General features: G+C 51.9%; 1 long non-coding RNA gene across 2 annotated transcripts; it reads left to right on the top strand.

The window, feature by feature from the left end:
* The first annotated feature begins 4,324 nt into the window (after positions 1-4,324).
* LOC127923541 (uncharacterized) lies at positions 4,325-6,993 on the top strand. Of its 2 annotated transcripts, none has more exons than XR_008114649.1 (4): positions 4,325-4,569; positions 4,800-4,854; positions 5,375-5,411; positions 6,943-6,993. It is a non-coding gene; the product is annotated as an uncharacterized LOC127923541 (long non-coding RNA). The 2 variants fall into 2 exon arrangements; XR_008114650.1 differs by lacking the exon at positions 6,943-6,993 and adding an exon at positions 5,757-5,872.
* Positions 6,994-17,759: the final 10,766 nt, after the last annotated feature.

Here is a 17,759-nt window from a genome sequence, read left to right on the forward strand (position 1 = left end):
GATGGGAAAGAGATCAGTGGACGGGGAGAGTTAGAGGGGGAGACAGGGCAAGACAGTATGAGGGGGGAGAGTTAGAGGGGGAGACAGGGAAAGACAGTATGAGGTGGGAGAGTTAGAGGGGGAGACAGGGAAAGACAGTATGAGGGGGAGAGTTAGAGGGGAGACAGGGCAAGACAGTATGAGGGGGGAGAGTTAGAGGGGGAGACAGGGAAAGACAGTATGAGGTGGGAGAGTTAGAGGGGGAGACAGGGAAAGACAGTATGAGGGGGGAGAGTTAGAGGGGAGACAGGGAAAGAGTATGAGGGGGAGAGTTAGAGGGGAGACAGGGAAAGACAGTATGAGGTGGGAGAGTTAGAGGGGGAGACAGGGAAAGACAGTATGAGGGGGGAGAGTTAGAGGGGAGACAGGGAAAGACAGTATGAGGTGGGAGAGTTAGAGGGGGAGATAGGGAAAGACAGTATGAGGGGGAGAGTTCGAGGGGGAGACAGGGAAAGACAGTATGAGGGGGGAGAGTTAGAGGGGGAGACAGGGAAAGACAGTATGAGGTGGGAGAGTTAGAGGGGAGACAGGGAAAGACAGTATGAGGGGGAGAGTTAGAGGTGGAGACAGGGAAAGACAGTATGAGGGGGGAGACAGGGAAAGACAGTATGAGGGGGGAGAGTTAGAGGGGGAGACAGGGAAAGACAGTATGAGGGGGGAGAGTTAGAGGGGGAGACAGGGAAAGACAGTATGAGGGGGGAGAGTTAGAGGGGGAGACAGGGAAAGACAGTATGAGGGGGGAGAGTTAGAGGGGGAGACAGGGAAAGACAGTATGAGGGGGGAGAGTTAGAGGGGGAGACAGGGAAAGACAGTATGAGGGGGGAGAGTTAGAGGTGGAGACAGGGAAAGACAGTATGAGGGGGGAGAGTTAGAGGGGGAGACAGGGAAAGACAGTATGAGGGGGGAGAGTTAGAGGGGGAGACAGGGAAAGACAGTATGAGGGGGGAGAGTTAGAGGGGGAGACAGGGAAAGACAGTATGAGGGGGAGAGTTAGAGGTGGAGACAGGGAAAGACAGTATGAGGGGGGAGAGTTAGAGGGGAGACAGGGAAAGACAGTATGAGGGGAGAGTTAGAGGGGAGACAGGGAAAGACAGTATGAGGGGGAGAGTTAGAGGGGAGACAGGGAAAGACAGTATGAGGGGGAGAGTTAGAGGGGAGACAGGGAAAGAGTATGAGGGGGAGAGTTAGAGGGGAGACAGGGAAAGACAGTATGAGGGGGAGAGTTAGAGGGGGAGACAGGGAAAGACAGTATGAGGGGGAGAGTTAGAGGGGGAGACAGGAAAGACAGTATGAGGGGGAGAGTTAGAGGGGGAGACAGGGAAAGACAGTATGAGGGGGGAGAGTTAGAGGTGGAGACAGGGAAAGACAGTATGAGGGGGGGAGTTAGAGGGGGAGACAGGGAAAGACAGTATGAGGAGGGAGAGTTAGAGGTGGAGACAGGGAAAGACAGTATGAGGGGGGAGAGTTAGAGGTGGAGACAGGGAAAGACAGTATGAGGGGGGAGAGTTAGAGGAGGAGACAGGGAAAGACAGTATGAGGGGGAGAGTTAGAGGTGGAGACAGGGAAAGACAGTATGAGGGGGAGAGTTAGAGGGGGGAGACAGGGAAAGACAGTATGAGGGGGAGAGTTAGAGGGGGAGACAGGGAAAGACAGTATGAGGGGGAGAGTTAGAGGGGAGACAGGGAAAGACAGTATGAGGGGGAGAGTTAGAGGTGGAGACAGGGAAAGACAGTATGAGGGGGGAGAGTTAGAGGGGGAGACAGGGAAAGACAGTATGAGGGGGGAGAGTTAGAGGGGGAGATAGGGCGAGACAGTATGAGGGGGGAGAGTTAGAGGTGGAGACAGGGAAAGACAGTATGAGGGGGGAGAGTTAGAGGTGGAGACAGGGAAAGACAGTATGAGGGGGGAGAGTTAGAGGTGGAGACAGGGAAAGACAGTATGAGGGGGGAGAGTTAGAGGTGGAGACAGGGAAAGACAGTATGAGGGGGGAGAGTTAGAGGGGGAGACAGGGAAAGACAGTATGAGGGAGGAGAGTTAGAGGTGGAGACAGGGAAAGACAGTATGAGGAGGGAGAGTTAGAGGTGGAGACAGGGAAAGACAGTATGAGGGGGGAGAGTTAGAGGTGGAGACAGGGAAAGACAGTATGAGGGGGGAGAGTTAGAGGTGGAGACAGGGAAAGACAGTATGAGGGGGGAGAGTTAGAGGTGGAGACAGGGAAAGACAGTATGAGGGGGGAGAGTTAGAGGTGGAGACAGGGAAAGACAGTATGAGGGGGGAGAGTTAGAGGTGGAGACAGGGAAAGACAGTATGAGGGGGGAGAGTTAGAGGGGGAGACAGGGAAAGACAGTATGAGGGGGGAGAGTTAGAGGGGGAGACAGGGAAAGACAGTATGAGGGGGAGAGTTAGAGGTGGAGACAGGGCGAGACAGTATGAGGGGGAGTTAGAGGGGAGACAGGGAAAGACAGTATGAGGGGGAGTTAGAGGGGGAGACAGGGAAAGACAGTATGAGGGGGGAGAGTTAGAGGTGGAGACAGGGAAAGACAGTATGAGGGGAGAGTTAGAGGGGAGACAGGGAAAGACAGTATGAGGGGAGTTAGAGGGGGAGACAGGGAAAGACAGTATGAGGGGGGGGAGTTAGAGGGGGAGACAGGGAAAGACAGTATGAGGGGGGGGAGTTAGAGGGGGAGATGGTGGAATCAGCGGGACAGAGATATCTTTTAGTAGATGAAGGGGAGCGTTTAGGTGACAGTCAGGAGGAATGTGACTCCTCTCCTCTCCAGCCTGGTGTCCCTGTCAGTGTAGGTGACAGTCAGGAGGAATGTGACTCCTCTCCTCTCCAGCCTGGTGTCCCTGTCAGTGTAGGTGACAGTCAGGAGGAATGTGACTCCTCTCCTCTCCAGCCTGGTGTCCCTGTCAGTGTAGGTGACAGTCAGGGGGAATGTGACTCCTCTCCTCTCCAGCCTGGTGTCCCTGTCAGTGTAGGTGACAGTCAGGAGGAATGTGACTCCTCTCCTCTCCAGCCTGGTGTCCCTGTCAGTGTAGGTGACAGTCAGGAGGAATGTGACTCCTCTCCTCTCCAGCCTGGTGTCCCTGTCAGTGTAGGTGACAGTCAGGGGAATGTGACTCCTCTCCTCTCCAGCCTGGTGTCCCTGTCAGTGTAGGTGACAGTCAGGGGGAATGTGACTCCTCTCCTCTCCAGCCTGGTGTCCCTGTCAGTTTAGGTGACAGTCAGGGGAATGTGACTCCTCTCCTCTCCAGCCTGGTGTCCCTGTCAGTGTAGGTGACAGTCAGGAGGAATGTGACTCCTCTCCTCTCCAGCCTGGTGTCCCTGTCAGTGTAGGTGACAGTCAGGGGGAATGTGACTCCCTCTCCTCTCCAGCCTGGTGTCCCTGTCAGTGTAGGTGACAGTCAGGGGGAATGTGACTCCTCTCCTCTCCAGCCTGGTGTCCCTGTCAGTGTAGGTGACAGTCAGGGGGAATGTGACTCCTCTCCTCTCCAGCCAGGTGTCCCTGTCAGTGTAGGTGACAGTCAGGGGGAATGTGACTCCTCTCCTCTCCAGCCTGGTGTCCCTGTCAGTGTAGGTGACAGTCAGGGGAATGTGACTCCTCTCCTCTCCAGCCAGGTGTCCCTGTCAGTGTAGGTGACAGTCAGGGGAATGTGACTCCTCTCCTCTCCAGCCTGGTGTCCCTGTCAGTGTAGGTGACAGTCAGGGGGAATGTGACTCCTCTCCTCTCCAGCCTGGTGTCCCTGTCAGTGTAGGTGACAGTCAGGGGGAATGTGACTCCTCTCCTCTCCAGCCTGGTGTCCCTGTCAGTGTAGGTGACAGTCAGGAGGAATGTGACTCCTCTCCTCTCCAGCCTGGTGTCCCTGTCAGTGTAGGTGACAGTCAGGAGGAATGTGACTCCTCTCCTCTCCAGCCTGGTGTCCCTGTCAGTGTAGGTGACAGTCAGGGGGAATGTGACTCCTCTCCTCTCCAGCCTGGTGTCCCTGTCAGTGTAGGTGACAGTCAGGGGGAATGTGACTCCTCTCCTCTCCACCTGGTGTCCCTGTCGGTGTAGGTGACAGGCAGGGGAATGTGACTCCTCTCCTCTCCAGCCAGGTGTCCCTGTCAGAGTAGGTGACAGTCAGGGGGAATGTGACTCCTCTCCAGCCTGGTGTCCCTGTCAGTGTAGGTGACAGTCAGGGGAATGTGACTCCTCTCCTCTCCAGCCTGGTGTCCCTGTCAGTGTAGGTGACAGTCAGGGGAATGTGACTCCTCTCCTCTCCAGCCTGGTGTCCCTGTCAGTGTAGGTGACAGTCAGGAGGAATGTGACTCCTCTCCTCTCCAGCCTGGTGTCCCTGTCAGTGTAGGTGACAGTCAGGGGGAATGTGACTCCTCTCCTCTCCAGCCTGGTGTCCCTGTCAGTGTAGGTGACAGTCAGGGGGAATGTGACTCCTCTCCTCTCCAGCCTGGTGTCCCTGTCAGTGTAGGTGACAGTCAGGGGGAATGTGACTCCTCTCCTCTCCAGCCTGGTGTCCCTGTCAGTGTAGGTGACAGGCAGGGGGAATGTGACTCCTCCCCAGCCAGGTGTCCCTGTCAGAGTAGGTGACAGTCAGGGGGAATGTGACTCCTCTCCAGCCTGGTGTCCCTGTCAGTGTAGGTGACAGTCAGGGGGAATGTGACTCCTCTCCTCTCCAGCCTGGTGTCCCTGTCAGTGTAGGTGACAGTCAGGGGGAATGTGACTCCTCTCCTCTCCAGCCCGGTGTCCCTGTCAGTGTAGGTGACAGTCAGGGGGAATGTGACTCCTCCCCAGCCAGGTGTCCCTGTCAGTGTAGGTGACAGGCAGGGGGAATGTGACTCCTCCCCAGCCAGGTGTCCCTGTCAGAGTAGGTGACAGTCAGGGGGAATGTGACTCCTCTCCAGCCTGGTGTCCCTGTCAGTGTAGGTGACAGTCAGGGGGAATGTGACTCCTCTCCTCTCCAGCCTGGTGTCCCTGTCAGTGTAGGTGACAGTCAGGGGGAATGTGACTCCTCTCCTCTCCAGCCTGGTGTCCCTGTCAGTGTAGGTGACAGTCAGGGGGAATGTGACTCCTCTCCTCTCCAGCCTGGTGTCCCTGTCAGTGTAGGTGACAGTCAGGGGGAATGTGACTCCTCTCCTCTCCAGCCTGGTGTCCCTGTCAGTGTAGGTGACAGTCAGGGGGAATGTGACTCCTCTCCAGCCAGGTGTCCCTGTCAGTGTAGGTGACAGGCAGGGGGAATGTGACTCCTCCCCAGCCAGGTGTCCCTGTCAGTGTAGGTGACAGTCAGGAGGAATGTGACTCCTCTCCTCTCCAGCCATGTGTCCCTGTCAGTGTAGGTGACAGTCAGGGGGAATGTGACTCCTCCCCAGCCAGGTGTCCCTGTCAGTGTAGGTGACAGTCAGGAGGAATGTGACTCCTCTCCAGCCTGGTGTCCCTGTCAGTGTAGGTGACAGGCAGGGGGAATGTGACTCCTCCCCAGCCAGGTGTCCCTGTCAGTGTAGGTGACAGTCAGGAGGAATGTGACTCCTCTCCTCTCCAGCCATGTGTCCCTGTCAGTGTAGGTGACAGTCAGGAGGAATGTGACTCCTCTCCTCTCCAGCCTGGTGTCCCTGTCAGTGTAGGTGACAGTCAGGGGGAATGTGACTCCTCTCCTCTCCAGCCTGGTGTCCCTGTCAGTGTAGGTGACAGTCAGGGGGAATGTGACTCCTCTCCAGCCAGGTGTCCCTGTCAGTGTAGGTGACAGTCAGGGGGAATGTGACTCCTCTCCTCTCCAGCCTGGTGTCCCTGTCAGAGTAGGTGACAGTCAGGGGGAATGTGACTCCTCTCCTCTCCAGCCATGTGTCCCTGTCAGTGTAGGTGACAGTCAGGGGGAATGTGACTCCTCTCCTCTCCAGCCTGGTGTCCCTGTCAGTGTAGGTGACAGTCAGGGGAATGTGACTCCTCTCCAGCCTGGTGTCCCTGTCAGTGTAGGTGACAGTCAGGGGGAATGTGACTCCTCTCCTCTCCAGCCTGGTGTCCCTGTCAGTGTAGGTGACAGTCAGGAGGAATGTGACTCCTCTCCTCTCCAGCCTGGTGTCCCTGTCAGTGTAGGTGACAGTCAGGAGGAATGTGACTCCTCTCCTCCCCAGCCTGGTGTCCCTGTCAGTGTAGGTGACAGTCAGGGGGAATGTGACTCCTCTCCTCTCCAGCCTGGTGTCCCTGTCAGTGTAGGTGACAGTCAGGGGAATGTGACTCCTCTCCTCTCCAGCCTGGTGTCCCTGTCAGTGTAGGTGACAGTCAGGGGAATGTGACTCCTCTCCTCTCCAGCCTGGTGTCCCTGTCAGTGTAGGTGACAGGCAGGGGAATGTGACTCCTCTCCTCTCCAGCCAGGTGTCCCTGTCAGTGTAGGTGACAGTCAGGAGGAATGTGACTCCTCTCCTCTCCAGCCTGGTGTCCCTGTCAGAGTAGGTGACAGTCAGGGGGAATGTGACTCCTCTCCTCTCCAGCCTGGTGTCCCTGTCAGTGTAGGTGACAGTCAGGGGGAATGTGACTCCTCTCCTCTCCAGCCAGGTGTCCCTGTCAGAGTAGGTGACAGTCAGGGGGAATGTGACTCCTCTCCTCTCCAGCCTGGTGTCCCTGTCAGTGTAGGTGACAGTCAGGGGGAATGTGACTCCTCTCCTCTCCAGCCTGGTGTCCCTGTCAGTGTAGGTGACAGGCAGGGGGAATGTGACTCCTCTCCTCTCCAGCCAGGTGTCCCTGTCAGTGTAGGTGACAGTCAGGAGGAATGTGACTCCTCCCCAGCCAGGTGTCCCTGTCAGTGTAGGTGACAGTCAGGAGGAATGTGACTCCTCTCCTCTCCAGCCAGGTGTCCCTGTCAGTGTAGGTGACAGTCAGGAGGAATGTGACTCCTCACCTCTCCAGCCAGGTGTCCCTGTCAGTGTAGGTGACAGTCAGGGGGAATGTGACTCCTCTCCTCTCCAGCCTGGTGTCCCTGTCAGTGTAGGTGACAGTCAGGGGGAATGTGACTATTCCCCTAACCTATGTCCTTGCAGTACGGTAGTTGACTCATGTCTGGATGGAGACACTATGTCCTTGCAGTAGGGTAGTTGTCTCCTGTCTGGATGGAGACACTATGTCCTTGCAGTATGGTAGTTGTCTCCTGTCTGGATGGAGACACTATGTCCTTGCAGTATGGTAGTTGTCTCATGTCTGGATGGAGACACTATGTCCTTGCAGTACTGTAGTTGTCTCCTGTCTGGATGGAGACACTATGTCCTTGCAGTATGGTAGTTGTCTCCTGTCTGGATGGAGACACTATGTCCTTGCAGTACGGTAGTTGTCTCCTGTCTGGATGGAGACACTATGTCCTTGCAGTATGGTAGTTGTCTCATGTCTGGATGGAGACACTATGTCCTTGCAGTACGGTAGTTGTCTCCTGTCTGGATGGAGACACTATGTCCTTGCAGTATGGTAGTTGTCTCCTGTCTGGATGGAGACACTATATCCTTGCAGTATGGTAGTTGTCTCCTGTCTGGATGGAGACACTATGTCCTTGCAGTATGGTAGTTGTCTCCTGTCTGGATGGAGACACTATGTCCTTGCAGTACGGTAGTTGTCTCCTGTCTGGATGGAGACACTATGTCCTTGCAGTATGGTAGTTGTCTCCTGTCTGGATGGAGACACTATGTCCTTGCAGTACGGTAGTTGTCTCCTGTCTGGATGGAGACACTATGTCCTTGCAGTACGGTAGTTGTCTCCTGTCTGGATGGAGACACTATGTCCTTGCAGTACGGTAGTTGTCTCCTGTTTGGATGGAGACACTATGTCCTTGCAGTACGGTAGTTGTCTCCTGTCTGGATGGAGACACTATGTCCTTGCAGTATGGTAGTTGTCTCCTGTCTGGATGGAGACACTATGTCCTTGCAGTATGGTAGTTGTCTCCTGTCTGGATGGAGACACTATGTCCTTGCAGTATGGTAGTTGTCTCCTGTCTGGATGGAGACACTATGTCCTTGCAGTATGGTAGTTGTCTCCTGTCTGGATGGAGACACTATGTCCTTGCAGTATGGTAGTTGTCTCATGTCTGGATGGAGACACTATGTCCTTGCAGTACTGTAGTTGTCTCCTGTCTGGATGGAGACACTATGTCCTTGCAGTATGGTAGTTGTCTCCTGTCTGGATGGAGACACTATGTCCTTGCAGTATGGTAGTTGTCTCCTGTCTGGATGGAGACACTATGTCCTTGCAGTACGGTAGTTGTCTCCTGTCTGGATGGAGACACTATGTCCTTGCAGTATGGTAGTTGTCTCCTGTCTGGATGGAGACACTATATCCTTGCAATACGGTAGAAGTCTTTGCATCCCATCACATGGGGCAGCAGGTAGTCTAGCGGTTAGAGTATTGGGCCAGTAACCGAAAGGCTGCAAGATTGGATCCCCGAGCTGCCAAGGTATTAAAAATCTGTCATTCTGCCCCCTGAACAAGGCAGTTAACCTACTGTTCCCCCGAACAAGGCAGTTAACCCACTGTTCCCCTGAACAAGGCAGTTAGCCCACTGTTCCCCTGAACAAGGCAGTTAACCCACTGTTCCCCTGAACAAGGCAGTTAACCCACTGTTCCCCTGAACAAGGCAGTTAACCCACTGTTCCCCTGAACAAGGCAGTTAGCCCACTGTTCCCCTGAACAAGGCAGTTAACCCACTGTTCCCTGAACAAGGCAGTTAACCCACTGTTCCCTGAACAAGGCAGTTAACCCACTGTTCCCCTGAACAAGGCAGTTAACCCACTGTTCCCCTGAACAAGGCAGTTAACCCACTGTTCCCCTGACCAAGGCAGTTAACCCACTGTTCCCTGTACAAGGCAGTTAAACCACTGTTCCCCCTGAACAAGGCAGTTAACCCACTGTTCCCTGAACAAGGCAGTTAACCCACTGTTCCCCTGAACAAGGCAGTTAACCCACTGTTCCCCTGAACAAGGCAGTTAACCCACTGTTCCCCTGAACAAGGCAGTTAACCCACTGTTCCCCTGACCAAGGCAGTTAACCCACTGTTCTCCTGAACAAGGCAGTTAACCTACTGTTCCCCTGAACAAGGCAGTTAACCCACTGTTCCCTGAACAAGGCAGTTAACCCACTGTTCCCCTGAACAAGGCAGTTAACCCACTGTTCCCCTGAACAAGGCAGTTAACCCACTGTTCCCCTGAACAAGGCAGTTAACCCACTGTTACCCTGAACAAGGCAGTTAACCCACTGTTCCCATGAACAAGGCAGTTAACCCACTGTTACCCTGAACAAGGCAGTTAACCCACTGTTCCCTGACCAAGGCAGTTAACCCACTGTTCCCCTGAACAAGGCAGTTAAACCACTGTTCCCTGAACAAGGCAGTTAACCCACTGTTCCCCTGAACAAGGCAGTTAACCCACTGTTCCCTGAACAAGGCAGTTAACCCACTGTTCCCTGAACAAGGCAGTTAACCCACTGTTCCCTGAACAAGGCAGTTAACCCACTGTTCCCCTGAACAAGGCAGTTAACCCACTGTTCCCCTGAACAAGGCAGTTAACCCACTGTTACCCTGAACAAGGCAGTTAACCCACTGTTCCCATGAACAAGGCAGTTAACCCACTGTTCCCATGAACAAGGCAGTTAACCCACTGTTACCCTGAACAAGGCAGTTAACCCACTGTTCCCCTGACCAAGGCAGTTAACCCACTGTTCCCCTGAACAAGGCAGTTAAACCACTGTTCCCCTGAACAAGGCAGTTAACCCACTGTTCCCTGAACAAGGCAGTTTAACCCACTGTTCCCCTGAACAAGGCAGTTAACCCACTGTTCCCTGAACAAGGCAGTTAACCCACTGTTCCCTGAACAAGGCAGTTAACCCACTGTTCCCCTGAACAAGGCAGTTTAACCCACTGTTCCCCTGAACAAGGCAGTTTAACCCACTGTTCCCCTGAACAAGGCAGTTAACCCACTGTTCCCTGAACAAGGCAGTTAACCCACTGTTCCCTGAACAAGGCAGTTAACCCACTGTTCCCTGAACAAGGCAGTTAACCCACTGTTCCCCTGAACAAGGCAGTTTAACCCACTGTTCCCCTGAACAAGGCAGTTAACCCACTGTTCCCCTGAACAAGGCAGTTAACCCCACTGTTCCCCTGAACAAGGCAGTTAACCCACTGTTCCCTGAACAAGGCAGTTAACCTACTGTTCCCCTGAACAAGGCAGTTAACCCACTGTTCCCTGAACAAGGCAGTTAACCCACTGTTCCCTGAACAAGGCAGTTAACCCACTGTTCCCTGAACAAGGCAGTTAACCCACTGTTCCCCTGAACAAGGCAGTTAACCCACTGTTACCCTGAACAAGGCAGTTAACCCACTGTTCCCATGAACAAGGCAGTTAACCCACTGTTACCCTGAACAAGGCAGTTAACCCACTGTTCCCTGACCAAGGCAGTTAACCCACTGTTCCCCTGAACAAGGCAGTTAAACCACTGTTCCCCTGAACAAGGCAGTTAACCCACTGTTCCCTGAACAAGGCAGTTAACCCACTGTTCCCTGAACAAGGCAGTTAACCCACTGTTCCCCTGAACAAGGCAGTTAACCCACTGTTCCCTGAACAAGGCAGTTAACCCACTGTTCCCCTGAACAAGGCAGTTAACCCACTGTTACCCTGAACAAGGCAGTTAACCCACTGTTCCCATGAACAAGGCAGTTAACCCACTGTTACCCTGAACAAGGCAGTTAACCCACTGTTCCCCTGACCAAGGCAGTTAACCCACTGTTCCCCTGAACAAGGCAGTTAAACCACTGTTCCCCTGAACAAGGCAGTTAACCCACTGTTCCCCTGAACAAGGCAGTTTAACCCACTGTTCCCCTGAACAAGGCAGTTAACCCACTGTTCCCCTGAACAAGGCAGTTAACCCACTGTTCCCTGAACAAGGCAGTTAACCCACTGTTCCCTGAACAAGGCAGTTAACCCACTGTTCCCCTGAACAAGGCAGTTTAACCCACTGTTCCCCTGAACAAGGCAGTTTAACCCACTGTTCCCTGAACAAGGCAGTTAACCCACTGTTCCCTGAACAAGGCAGTTAACCCACTGTTCCCCTGAACAAGGCAGTTAACCCACTGTTCCCTGAACAAGGCAGTTAACCCACTGTTCCCCTGAACAAGGCAGTTTAACCCACTGTTCCCTGAACAAGGCAGTTAACCCACTGTTCCCCTGAACAAGGCAGTTAACCCACTGTTCCCCTGAACAAGGCAGTTAACCCACTGTTCCCCTGAACAAGGCAGTTAACCCACTGTTCCCCTGAACAAGGCAGTTAACCCACTGTTCCCCTGACCAAGGCAGTTAACCCACTGTTCTCCTGAACAAGGCAGTTAACCCACTGTTCTCCTGAACAAGGCAGTTAACCTACTGTTCCCCTGAACAAGGCAGTTAACCCACTGTTCCCTGAACAAGGCAGTTAACCCACTGTTCCCCTGAACAAGGCAGTTAACCCACTGTTCCCCTGAACAAGGCAGTTAACCCACTGTTCCCCTGAACAAGGCAGTTAACCCACTGTTACCCTGAACAAGGCAGTTAACCCACTGTTCCCATGAACAAGGCAGTTAACCCACTGTTACCCTGAACAAGGCAGTTAACCCACTGTTCCCCTGACCAAGGCAGTTAACCCACTGTTCCCCTGAACAAGGCAGTTAAACCACTGTTCCCCTGAACAAGGCAGTTAACCCACTGTTCCCCTGAACAAGGCAGTTTAACCCACTGTTCCCCTGAACAAGGCAGTTAACCCACTGTTCCCCTGAACAAGGCAGTTAACCCACTGTTCCCCTGAACAAGGCAGTTAACCCACTGTTCCCCTGAACAAGGCAGTTTAACCCACTGTTCCCCTGAACAAGGCAGTTTAACCCACTGTTCCCCTGAACAAGGCAGTTAACCCACTGTTCCCCTGAACAAGGCAGTTAACCCACTGTTCCCCTGAACAAGGCAGTTAACCCACTGTTCCCCTGAACAAGGCAGTTTAACCCACTGTTCCCCTGAACAAGGCAGTTAACCCACTGTTCCCCTGAACAAGGCAGTTAACCCACTGTTCCCCTGAACAAGGCAGTTAACCCACTGTTCCCCTGAACAAGGCATTTAGCCCACTGTTCCCTGAACAAGGCAGTTAACCCACTGTTCCCTGAACAAGGCAGTTAACCCACTGTTACCCTGAACAAGGCAGTTAACCCACTGTTCCCATGAACAAGGCAGTTAACCCACTGTTACCCTGAACAAGGCAGTTAACCCACTGTTCCCTGACCAAGGCAGTTAACCCACTGTTCCCCTGAACAAGGCAGTTAAACCACTGTTCCCTGAACAAGGCAGTTAACCCACTGTTCCCCTGAACAAGGCAGTTAACCCACTGTTCCCTGAACAAGGCAGTTAACCCACTGTTCCCCTGAACAAGGCAGTTAACCCACTGTTCCCCTGAACAAGGCAGTTAACCCACTGTTCCCCTGAACAAGGCAGTTAACCCACTGTTACCCTGAACAAGGCAGTTAACCCACTGTTCCCATGAACAAGGCAGTTAACCCACTGTTACCCTGAACAAGGCAGTTAACCCACTGTTCCCCTGACCAAGGCAGTTAACCCACTGTTCCCCTGAACAAGGCAGTTAAACCACTGTTCCCCTGAACAAGGCAGTTAACCCACTGTTCCCCTGAACAAGGCAGTTTAACCCACTGTTCCCTGAACAAGGCAGTTAACCCACTGTTCCCCTGAACAAGGCAGTTAACCCACTGTTCCCCTGAACAAGGCAGTTAACCCACTGTTCCCTGAACAAGGCAGTTAACCCACTGTTCCCCTGAACAAGGCAGTTTAACCCACTGTTCCCTGAACAAGGCAGTTTAACCCACTGTTCCCCTGAACAAGGCAGTTAACCCACTGTTCCCCTGAACAAGGCAGTTAACCCACTGTTCCCTGAACAAGGCAGTTAACCCACTGTTCCCCTGAACAAGGCAGTTAACCCACTGTTCCCTGAACAAGGCAGTTTAACCCACTGTTCCCTGAACAAGGCAGTTAACCCACTGTTCCCCTGAACAAGGCAGTTAACCCCACTGTTCCCCTGAACAAGGCAGTTAACCCACTGTTCCCTGAACAAGGCAGTTAACCCACTGTTCCCCTGAACAAGGCAGTTAACCCACTGTTCCCTGACCAAGGCAGTTAACCCACTGTTCTCCTGAACAAGGCAGTTAACTCACTGTTCTCCTGAACAAGGCAGTTAACCTACTGTTCCCTGAACAAGGCAGTTAACCCACTGTTCCCTGAACAAGGCAGTTAACCCACTGTTCCCTGAACAAGGCAGTTAACCCACTGTTCCCTGAACAAGGCAGTTAACCCACTGTTCCCTGAACAAGGCAGTTAACCCACTGTTACCCTGAACAAGGCAGTTAACCCACTGTTCCCATGAACAAGGCAGTTAACCCACTGTTACCCTGAACAAGGCAGTTAACCCACTGTTCCCCTGACCAAGGCAGTTAACCCACTGTTCCCCTGAACAAGGCAGTTAAACCACTGTTCCCTGAACAAGGCAGTTAACCCACTGTTCCCCTGAACAAGGCAGTTTAACCCACTGTTCCCTGAACAAGGCAGTTAACCCACTGTTCCCCTGAACAAGGCAGTTAACCCACTGTTCCCTGAACAAGGCAGTTAACCCACTGTTCCCCTGAACAAGGCAGTTTAACCCCACTGTTCCCCTGAACAAGGCAGTTTAACCCACTGTTCCCCTGAACAAGGCAGTTAACCCACTGTTCCCTGAACAAGGCAGTTAACCCACTGTTCCCTGAACAAGGCAGTTAACCCACTGTTCCCTGAACAAGGCAGTTTAACCCACTGTTCCCTGAACAAGGCAGTTAACCCACTGTTCCCCTGAACAAGGCAGTTAACCCACTGTTCCCCTGAACAAGGCAGTTAACCCACTGTTCCCCTGAACAAGGCATTTAGCCCACTGTTCCCCTGAACAAGGCAGTTAACCCACTGTTCCCTGAACAAGACAGTTAACCCACTGTTCCCTGAACAAGGCAGTTAACCCACTGTTCCCTGAACAAGGCAGTTAACCACTGTTTCCCGGTAGGCCGTCATTGGTAAAATAAAACATGCCTCCTGATGCAGTTGGTTGATGTTGTATATTTTGAAGCTGAAACAGGATGTTTTGGTTTCTGGAAGGAAATATGACAGAAATATGACATTCTTCACCTCCATTGTTTTATTCACTTCCACATCTGTCCATGTCTCTGTGAGGAGTGTTTTATTTAGCTCCATGTCTCTGTGAGGAGTGTTTTATTTACCTCCATTTATATCCATGTCTCTGTGAGGAGTGTTTTATTTAACTCCATTTACCTCCATGTCTCTGTGAGGAGTGTTTTATTTAGCTCCATTTATATCCATGTCTCTGTGAGGAGTGTTTTATTTACCTCCATTTATATCCATGTCTCTGTGAGGAGTGTTTTATTTAGCTCCATTTATATCCATGTCTCTGTGAGGAGTGTTTTATTTACCTCCATGTCTCTGTGAGGAGTGTTTTATTTACCTCCATGTCTCTGTGAGGAGTGTTTTATTTAGCTCCATTTATATCCATGTCTCTGTGAGGAGTGTTTATTTACCTCCATTTATATCTGTGTCTCTGTGAGGAGTGTTTTATTTAGCTCCATTTATATCCATGTCTCTGTGAGGAGTGTTTTATTTACCTCCATTTACCTCCATGTCTCTGTGAGGAGTGGCTTTGGAAAGGAAAGACCAGACAGTACTAACTTCCCCTCTACCTGACTGTCTCTGACAGACAGTACTAACATCCCCTCTACCTGACTGTCTCTGACAGACAGTACTAGCTTCCCCTCTACCTGACTGTCTCTGACAGACAGTACTAACATCCCCTCTACCTGACTGTCTCTGACAGACAGACAGTAATAACATCCCCTCTACCTGACTGTCTCGGACAGACAGTACTAACATCCCCTCTACCTGACTGTCTCTGACAGACAGTACTAGCTTCCCCTCTACCTGACTGTCTCTGACAGACAGTACTAACATCCCCTCTACCTGACTGTCTCTGACAGACAGACAGACAGACAGACAGACAGACAGACAGACAGACAGACAGTACTAACTTCCCCTCTATCTGACTGTCTCTGACAGACAATACTGACTACCTGACTGTCTCTGACAGACAGACAGTACTAACATCCCCTCTACCTGACTGTCTCTGACAGACAGTACTAATATCCTCTACCTGACTGTCTCCTGACAGACAGTACTAATATCCTCTACCTGACTGTCTCCTGACAGACTCAAATATCCCCTGACTGTCTCTGACAGACAGACATTACTAATATCCCCTGTACCTGACTGTCTCTGACAGACAGTACTAATATCTCTACCTCTGTCTCTGACAGACAGACATGACTAATATCCCTCTACCTGACTGTCTCTGACAGACAGACAGACATTAGTCTCAACTACCTGATACCTGACTGTCCTGACAGACAGTACTAACTTCCTCTACCTGACTGTCTCTGACAGACAGTACTAACATCCTCTACCTGACTGTCTCTGACAGACAACATCCCCTCTACCTGACTGTCTCTGACAGACAGTACTAGCTTCCCCTCTACCTGACTGTCTCTGACAGACAGTACTAACCCTCTACCTGACTGTCTCTGACAGACAGTACTAACATCCTCTACCTTACTGTCTCTGACAGACAGACAGACAGACAGTACTAACTTGTCTACCTGACTGTCTCTGACAGACCAGACAGACAGACAGTACTAACTTCCCTCTACCTGACTGTCTCTGACAGACTAACATCCTCTAGACTGTCTCTGACAGACAGACAGATCCCTCTACCTGAGACAGTCAGTACTAACACAGACTGTCTCTGACAGACAGTACTAATATCCCCTCTACCTGACTGTCCTGACAGACAGTACTAATATCCCCTCTACCTGACTGTCTCTTACAGACAGTACTAATATCCCTCTACCTGACTCCTGACAGACAGTACCCCTCTACCTGACTGTCTCTGACAGACAGACAGTACTAACATCCCTCTACCTGACTGTCTCTGACAGACAGTACTAATATCCCTCTACCTGACTGTCTCTGACAGACAGTACTAACATCCTCTACCTGACTGTCTCTGACAGACAGTACTAATATCCCTCTACTTGACTGTCACTGACAGACAGTACTAATATCCCCTCTACCTGACTGTCTCTGACAGACAGACATTACTAATATCCCTCTACCTGACTGTCTTTGACAGACAGTATTAATATCCCTCTACCTGACTGTCTCTGACAGACAGACATGACTAATATCCCCTCTACCTGACTGTCTCTGACAGACAGTACTAATATCCCTCTACCTGACTGTCTCTGACAGACAGACATGACTAATATCCCCTCTACCTGACTGTCTCTGACAGACAGACATTACTAATATCCCTCTACCTGACTGTCACTGACAGACAGTACTAATATCCCTCTACCTGACTGTCTCTGACAGACAGACATGACTAATATCCCTCTACCTGACTGTCTCTGACAGACAGTACTAACATCCCCTCTACCTGACTGTCTCTGACAGACAGACATGACTAACATCCCCTCTACCTGACTGTCTCTGACAGACATTACTAACATTCCTCTACCTGACTGTCTCGACAGACAGACAGTACTAACATCACCCCTCTACCTGACTGACAGACAGTACTAACATCCTCTACCTGACAGACAGTACTAACTTCCTCTACCTGACTGTCTCTGACAGACAGTCAGTACTAACATCCCCTCTACCTGACTGTCTCTGACAGTCAGTACTAACATCCCCTCTACCTGACTGTCTCTGACAGACAGTACTAACATCCCCTCTACCTGACTGTCTCTGACAGACAGACATTACTAACATCCCCTCTACCTGACTGTCTCTGACAGACAGACAGTACTAACATCCCCTCTACCTGACTGTCTCTGACAGACAGTACTAACTTCCCCTCTACCTGACTGTCTCTGACAGACAGACAGACAGACAGTACTAACTTCCCCTCTACCTGACTGTCTCTGACAGACAGTACTAACATCCCCTCTGCCTGACTGTCTCTGGCAGACAGTACTAACATCCCCTCTACCTGACTGTCTCTTACAGACAGTACTAACATCCCCTCTACCTGACTGCCACATCCAGCTGTCAAGCTGACAAACTCATTCCTTAAGTTACCAGTCCCAGACCCCACCACCAGCCTCCTCTCAGCCTGGCCCATATGTGATTAGTTAACAGGCTCAAGCTGACAAACTCATTCCTTAAGTTACCAGTCCCAGACCCCACCACCAGCCTCCTCTCAGCCTGGCCTATATGTGATTAGTTAACAGGCTCTGTGTCATGTCTCCTTCAGCCCACTCCCTTCCCCTGTTGGAGTCATTACGAATGAACCAGGACTAGAGGCCCCCTCAGTGGCCAGGCCTCCCAGGGATCAGGTCTCCGTCCTGGGCTGTACTCTCTCTATGAGGGGGCGTGGAGGGATGATGACATGCATCCTGCCCTGTTGTATTCCTTCCTCGTTTGGGAGAAAGAGGGAGAGAGACAGAAAAGGAGAGGAAATAAAGATTCATGCGAGAGGAAAGGAAAGGGGGAGAGAGCCAATAAGAGGGGAGGTAAGGGGGAGAGAGCCAATAAGTAGGGGAGAGGTGAAGTAAGGGGAGAGAGCCAATAAGAGGAG

The sequence above is a fragment of the Oncorhynchus keta genome, unplaced genomic scaffold, assembly GCF_023373465.1.
Source record: "Oncorhynchus keta strain PuntledgeMale-10-30-2019 unplaced genomic scaffold, Oket_V2 Un_contig_3000_pilon_pilon, whole genome shotgun sequence".
Taxonomy (NCBI): Eukaryota; Metazoa; Chordata; class Actinopteri; order Salmoniformes; family Salmonidae; genus Oncorhynchus; species Oncorhynchus keta.